A 6,932-nucleotide genomic window follows, 5' to 3' on the forward strand; every position below is an offset into this window, starting at 1 on the left:
TTTAGGGGAAGGAAGGGAAAATCTGAAACACAAGGCTATGCAAGGGTCAATGTTGAAAAATTATCCATGTGTATGTTTTGAAAATAAAAAGCTTTAATAAAAAAAGACTGTCGAACCCATGAAAACAGAAGTACACAAAGAAGCAAATATGCAAGACCTATTTCAGTTAATTTTAAATTTCTCTATAAGAATATTAGTTAAAATAAGTTACTGATCTTCTGGAGTGGAACTCATTGTGAGTGCCTCACATAAATAGTATGATAAGTATAGATTTCCCAATTCCAAAGAAATCCTTTTAATACATTCATTGATAGAACAACAGGGAATAATATAAATAGAACTGTGTAGAGTCAAAAGGCCTATGTTTTGGTCAATAGTAGCACTTTTAGCAGATTATTTCCTCTCTCTGTCTTAGTTTCCTATTCTTTTGGTTTTGTTTTGGACTATCATAGTTTTTTTGGGGTTTTTATGACCTATGTTATAAAAATTACATTTCATCACCTATATTTTTCTAAACTTTGCTGTTTTTCCTTGGGTAGATTAAAACACTAAATTAAATCAATGTTCTTGAAGATTGGCAATATTCTAACATTCTATTTCTTAAGTGTTTTCAACCACAAACCAAAAAAACAAGACCCTAAACAATTCAAAAGTTTAGTTGCTTCAAGTTACACCCAGAATCTGTAAACCATACATTAAATGCTTTCTTTCTATAAGAATGGCATTCTTTTTGTCAAAATTGCAATTGCAACTAGTTGCTCAAAATTTCATTGGATATTTGGTTGTTGATGGTAAAGTTTTGAGTTTTTTCTGAGTTTCAGCATACAAGATGTATCCAGCTCCTCTCCTAGGATCACATTGAGGGTAGGAGAAAAGGAGAAATCACAGATCAAGTTCCCAAATTCTTTCAATCTCTTCGTGGCTTTTTTTTTCTGGATGATCTGTTCAAAACTTCCTCTTCCTTTGCTTTAGGTGTTCTATATTCATCCTCTTAACTAAAAGTTCCTGCATCCTCTCCAGTATCACTTTTTTATCTTCAATTTTCTGTTCAGTTTCTCCTTCTTCATCTCTTTTCCCCATTTCTTCCTCTTTCTCCTCTTCGTCTTCTTTCCTATCTGGTTGAGGAGCATCAGTGCATTAGTCTTCCTATACTCTGCAGTGCTGGGCTGTTTCTTTTCAGAACAGCAAAAATCACAAGGAACAATAACAACGCCACAGTGAGAATATAGACTACCCAAAGCCATGAATGTTCCTTCGCTGCTTCAAGCATTTGCCCCATGATACCAGGGTCTGCAACCCCATCTGTAGCTTTCTGAAGACCCTAACCCATCATTGGCTTAATCATCTGCAACTCCTTGTTCTGCACAAATAATAATGTTAAAAAAAAAAAAAAAAGATTCCTGAGGTCATGGACCACAGCTCCAGACACACAACTCTGAAAGGTATCATTTTGAAAGGCTCTAGATTTTCAAAAGTCTGGATTCTTCCTGGGTTTCCAGATTCCCTGGTGGTTAGGACTGTCAAACATAGATGCTTTCCATTTGCCCTTGTAATTGGTATTGTTGATGGTAGGCCTTTTCCAGACACCACAACCAGGAGCTGACTCACATTTTGGGTTTGCAATTTGGGAAACTTCCCATTTTCTATCCATATCTTCATTCCAACCCTCTGACTTCTCTGCATCTGGGTCAGATACATATTCAGGCTCATCGTCTAAGCAGCCTTCAGGTATTTTAGCATCTTCATATAGATTGGAGCAAATACATTTATCGGGTTTGACAGCATCAGGATCTGGTATGTTGGGTCTCTCATCCTAATCCTGAGGCTTCTGGTCATTTGGGTCCTCAATTTCCCAGGAAGGATTTTCAGGAGGAATCTTATCATTCAGTAACTTCCCACTATTCACAACCATTTGATCAACTAATGTTTCAAATACTTTAGTATACAATGTGTTTGTATACTATGTATACAAATGTGTTTTCTTATCAGTAAAGTAGGCCTTTAGATCTGCGTCTAGTCTCTTAGCATGCTTCTCTGTGGGTTTTTTATGCCAGATGAAGCTTAGTTAAAAGTCCTCTCCACATTTATCAGGACCAAACATCGCACAAAGGATCTTGTCATGGGAATGATCCAGATTTAATTCTGGGGTTCTTGAAAACAATTTCACATATTTTATTACATTTTGGAAATTTATTTTATAGCAAAGAAAAAAGGGCTTAGTGTCAAATATAAAGGACTTGTTTAACCTTGCAGAGATGGCATGATGTTTGGCTCATGGTAATAGCACAAGTGCTTTATCTCCTGGAAGTTTAGATTCCTTCATTTCTTTCACTTCCCATTTACCATCATATTTGGCAGTCTAATCATCAGTATTATCCTTCTTGACTTTGGATAAAATCCATCCGACCCATGTAGAAAGAAGCATCTGCAAAGTAAACTCCTGTTGTAACTGGGGCTTTGTAGGTAACCTTTGATAATGGAGGTGGAAGAGAAGTACTATCTCTAGGCTTTGAGTTTTCTATTTCCTCAGTGACATCTTCCAGGTATTCTTCTATATCAATCACATCATCACTATCATCAACCTATCTTCATCATCATGTCTATCATATGGTCTGAACCACTATTCCAAGGAGCATCAAAATTATAAACAACCACCACTTTACACTAGTACCCACTTCCCACTCTCTCACCCTACCTTAGTTTTCTATTCTAGTGGGCTTAGCACCAGTCATTTCAAGCTCAAGATTTTATTATTCTTATATATATATATATTTTTTTTTAATTTTTTGATGAGGCAATCGGGGTTTAGTGACTAGCCCAGGGTCACACAGCTAGGAAGTGTTAAGTGTCCGAGATCAAATTTGAACTCAGGTCCTCCTGACTTAATGGCTGGTGCTCTATCCACCATGCCATCTAGCTGCTCCTGTAATTCTGATAGTATTCATCATATTTTAAGACCAATTGTGATGACATAATACAAAATTAATTAAAGTGATTATTTGAAATACTCCTGATCTTATGCAATCAAAGGGTAGGCCATTATTATTCCTCTCTTCAGAATTATCTTCAAGCTAAAGGAAAGAAGGAAACTTTGAAGATCTTAACTAGTATCTTGTTTAGAAATGAGTTTAGTAAGGAATTTGATTCTTGAATGAAGAGAATAAATCCTTAGTAATATTTCCTATAGAAACTGGATCTATTTTCTAGGACTAACTTTAAAGCCAGTAATATTTACCAACATACTGTGAGAAATGAATGAAAACTGAAAGAAATGATAAAAAACATAGAAATTCTAATTATTTAGGATGATAAGGAATGCCATGTGTTTAGGATAATTGGAAAAAAAGGGGTTGCACTGGCATTATTTAGAAAAGTTTTACCTTATGGCATTAAAAACTTATTTCTGCTAAAATAAGGAAGCTATATTAAATTTTCCTGGGATAATTGCATGATGAAACAATATCCAACTATGTTTATGATTTATATATCATTTCCATTTAATTATTAATTTGAATGTCAGGACGAATCTATTCACATGAGGAATCTTAGGAAATCTTTTTTTATTGCATTAGCACCTAGAAACCATGATGCTTATTGCTTTTTTTTTTATCCTGTACTTACAGAAATTCTTTAAATATCTCCACTGATGAGTAGAGAAGACTTGATCCAAATAATTAAATGGGATTGGTCCAGAAGCTGTCATGTTAGAATACACACTTTGAAACAAATGGGGAAATATAAAGATGTTCACAGATTGTCCAATTTATTTAATTGTAAATGAATTACATATTTTGGTCTATTTAAGAGTTCTTAATTTGTAGAAACAAGTTTACTGCCAATAAAATTATTTAGCACCTGTCTGCTAATATGACAATTCCTTTTAAAAAAGAGATTTTAGACTTTGATTGCAAAGTCAAAGTATCTTCTAAATGGAGCACTTTAAAATGAAGGGACCCAGTTTAGAATTTAATACAATATAGAAAAAGATTACAATTTTTTGCTGAACATGCCTTTTATTTCACAGTATCTGTCAACCAGGAAGTATTCTCCTTGCATCAATGAAAAGTAGATTAATATGTCCTCCAGGTTCTTAATCTCTTATTTTTTGTCACTCATCTTCTAATGACTCTATAATTCAAACTAATTTATAGCCATGTTGCTGATAGAAAGCCCTTGATTTTTTCTTTATGGTAAACTAGCAATGTAATATTAGTATATGTCAAAAATGCTTAAGTACATAAAGTTATGGCATATTTGTCTCTGGGAGTACCTGTTGCTGTACACAAATAGTTCATACCATTTACCTCATTCCTTTACCTTTGTGTAATACAGGCATGGGTGTAGTGGTAAATATTTAACAATTAGCTTTCTGGGGGCACAGTAATAAACAAAACAATAAGTCAAGTCCTGATTGACAGCATTTGCTGATTTCTGAGATGTAAATGCTCAGAATCTGAGCATTGAAATATTTAAAAGCAGATTGCCTAGATCAATATATCCCTATGTACAGGAAACATAGATTTTTTTTAAAAAAATTATTTTGCCTGTACATTCTTTAGCCCAATCCATCAAATTCTACAGATAAAAAAAAGAGAAACTGAGAAATATTAAGCCTCATGTTCAAGGTCAGATGGGAAATAAGTAGCAAAGCTAGGATTTGAATCAGGTTTTTTGAAACATATTACACCATTATGCCTTACCAACTCAAAGAATAAAAATTAAATAAATAACAAATGTGATTGTATATGACAAACATATATATATATATATATATATATATATATATGAAACCCTTAAAATATTCATATTTTAAAATCTAAATGACAGTGTTATTTTTTTGTCATGCCCCTAGCATGTAATTTCATGTAGAATGAGGTAGAAATTCCTTTCTGGGTTTATCGATTTTATTTTTAAATGGTTGGCATAAAAATAAATTTTTAAAAAACATAAAAAAAGATGTCAGTTGCAAAAGGAAGCAATAGGAAGATATAAAAATATAATGTCATGAAAATGTCACATTCTTATAGGATGACAGAACATGACATTTTATGAAGTCTAGAGTGTAGAATATAACAGTTCTTTCTGATACCTTCTAAACTTAAGCTTTCAAAATATGACTATTTCTTCAGTTTCTATATGAGAATTATTTATTTTAAGTGACTATAAAAAAGTGAACATAAACTAAATGCAATTAGCTGTTTGAGCATTACAGTGTCTTAATTTTCTCAAGACGTTAGTTAGAAAATGCTGAAAAAAATTTTTCTTCCTTAGGAAAAAAGTTTCCTTAAATTATAAGTGATCCTTATTCTCTCACATCCAAAGCAGAAAACTGATTTCCATAATTCTCCAATGGTCTATCTTCTAGTAGGGAATTTCAATTTCTATTGTACTAATGGAAGAATATAAGAGATATCTACTCCAAAGCTACATTCCCTATAATACCTTGCTCTGTTTCATGATATTAATCAGGGTCATTTGAAAGAAAGTTTTATACCCTGGAACAACAATATTTTTAAAGTTTTTAAAGAAAGTGTAGCACAATGATTGGTGAACTCACATTAGAGACAGGAAGACATGGGTTCTAATCCAGTGTCTGATACATTTTGGCTGTGTGTCCCTGGGCAGGTCACTAAATTTCTCAGTTTCCCAAGTATCTCTCTAAGACTCTAAGTTTCAGCTAGTGCCAATCCACACTGGTAGAGATTTTCCTCACCCAGGAATTCTGTTAAGTCAATAAAATCACAGGACTAGATCCTTTTCCTATGGTACAGTATTGGAGAAAAAAGTAAATAAGTCTCAGTTGAAAATTCATTTACCATTTAGCAAATATTTATTGAACATCTATCATGTACAATATTGGAGAGAAAAGTCAGTAAATATGTATCTGTTGAGGATTCATTTATCATTTAGCAAATATTTATTGAACACCTATAATATTCCACACTGTAATCTAAACATCATTGGAGATACTAAGAAGATTAAATCATATCTTCAAGGAGATTGTAAATTGAACAGATGCAGACATGTAGATATGCTGAGTTGCATTTTACAAGTCAACAGATCTTTGAAGGATAGATAGAATCAACTTATAAGGAGCCATTGGGAAAAAGAATGGATCACTGACTAGAGATATAGGTAGGGGAATTAAGGAAGGACAGAGAGAAACCGTTTTCCTTCCAATGCTGAGGGTCACATTCACCCTCCTCTCTGCAATATGACTGATTCCGGTTTGTTATTTGCTGTTTTCTTGCCAAAGCTGAGGAGGTCACTGTTTGTCCTTACAGTGAAATGGTCAGAATAATATTTCTTGTTGTAGTTAAGAAAGATCATTAATTTTCCTCTTACATAGAGATCCAGAGAACTATTCTTAACATGTAATAGTGCATTTTGTTGTCCTGCTCAAGGCCAGAAAGGACACAAGGATGAGCAGGGACAGGGTGGTGATGGGCAAATATTAAGCAGTAACCAAAATAGGTAAATTGAGACTGCAGGAAAATGAAATGAGCAGGAGTCACGTTGAGAGAAAAAACGTTGCAGAATTTGGAACTAGCAACTGAAGAAGCAGGTAATAACTATTCATGTACTTGTCCCTTCACTGAATCTTTAGCCTCTGCAACCAACCCAAGATGATATTTTAGTTATAGCCAGAGGCTGAGCTATAACCATTAAAGAAATAAGTTTAGGAGAGCCTGAGCCCTTCTCCCTCCCAACTAAAAGAAGGAAATGCAAGAGAAGTAGGACATAGTACTCATTCAGGAATGTAGCAAATATAATGAAAATAATTGGACTTTGAAATTGGACTACATTATAAGATATTCCTGAATTCATAGTGATTCTACATTTATAAGAAAAATTTGCTTCATGCTTGTGACCTCAGTTCAAAAGCAAAATTTAATAATAATCAGTTAGGACTGGATCTTCCAATCCTGCAA

General features: G+C 33.6%; 1 pseudogene; it reads right to left on the reverse strand.

Annotated features, from left to right (window-relative positions):
* Nucleotides 1–803: 803 nt before the first annotated feature.
* LOC100921424 lies at nucleotides 804–2,367 on the reverse strand (annotated as a pseudogene).
* Between the last annotated feature and the right edge of the window lie 4,565 nt (nucleotides 2,368–6,932).

This window comes from Sarcophilus harrisii, chromosome 3 (assembly GCF_902635505.1).
Source record: "Sarcophilus harrisii chromosome 3, mSarHar1.11, whole genome shotgun sequence".
Lineage (NCBI taxonomy): Eukaryota > Metazoa > Chordata > Mammalia > Dasyuromorphia > Dasyuridae > Sarcophilus > Sarcophilus harrisii.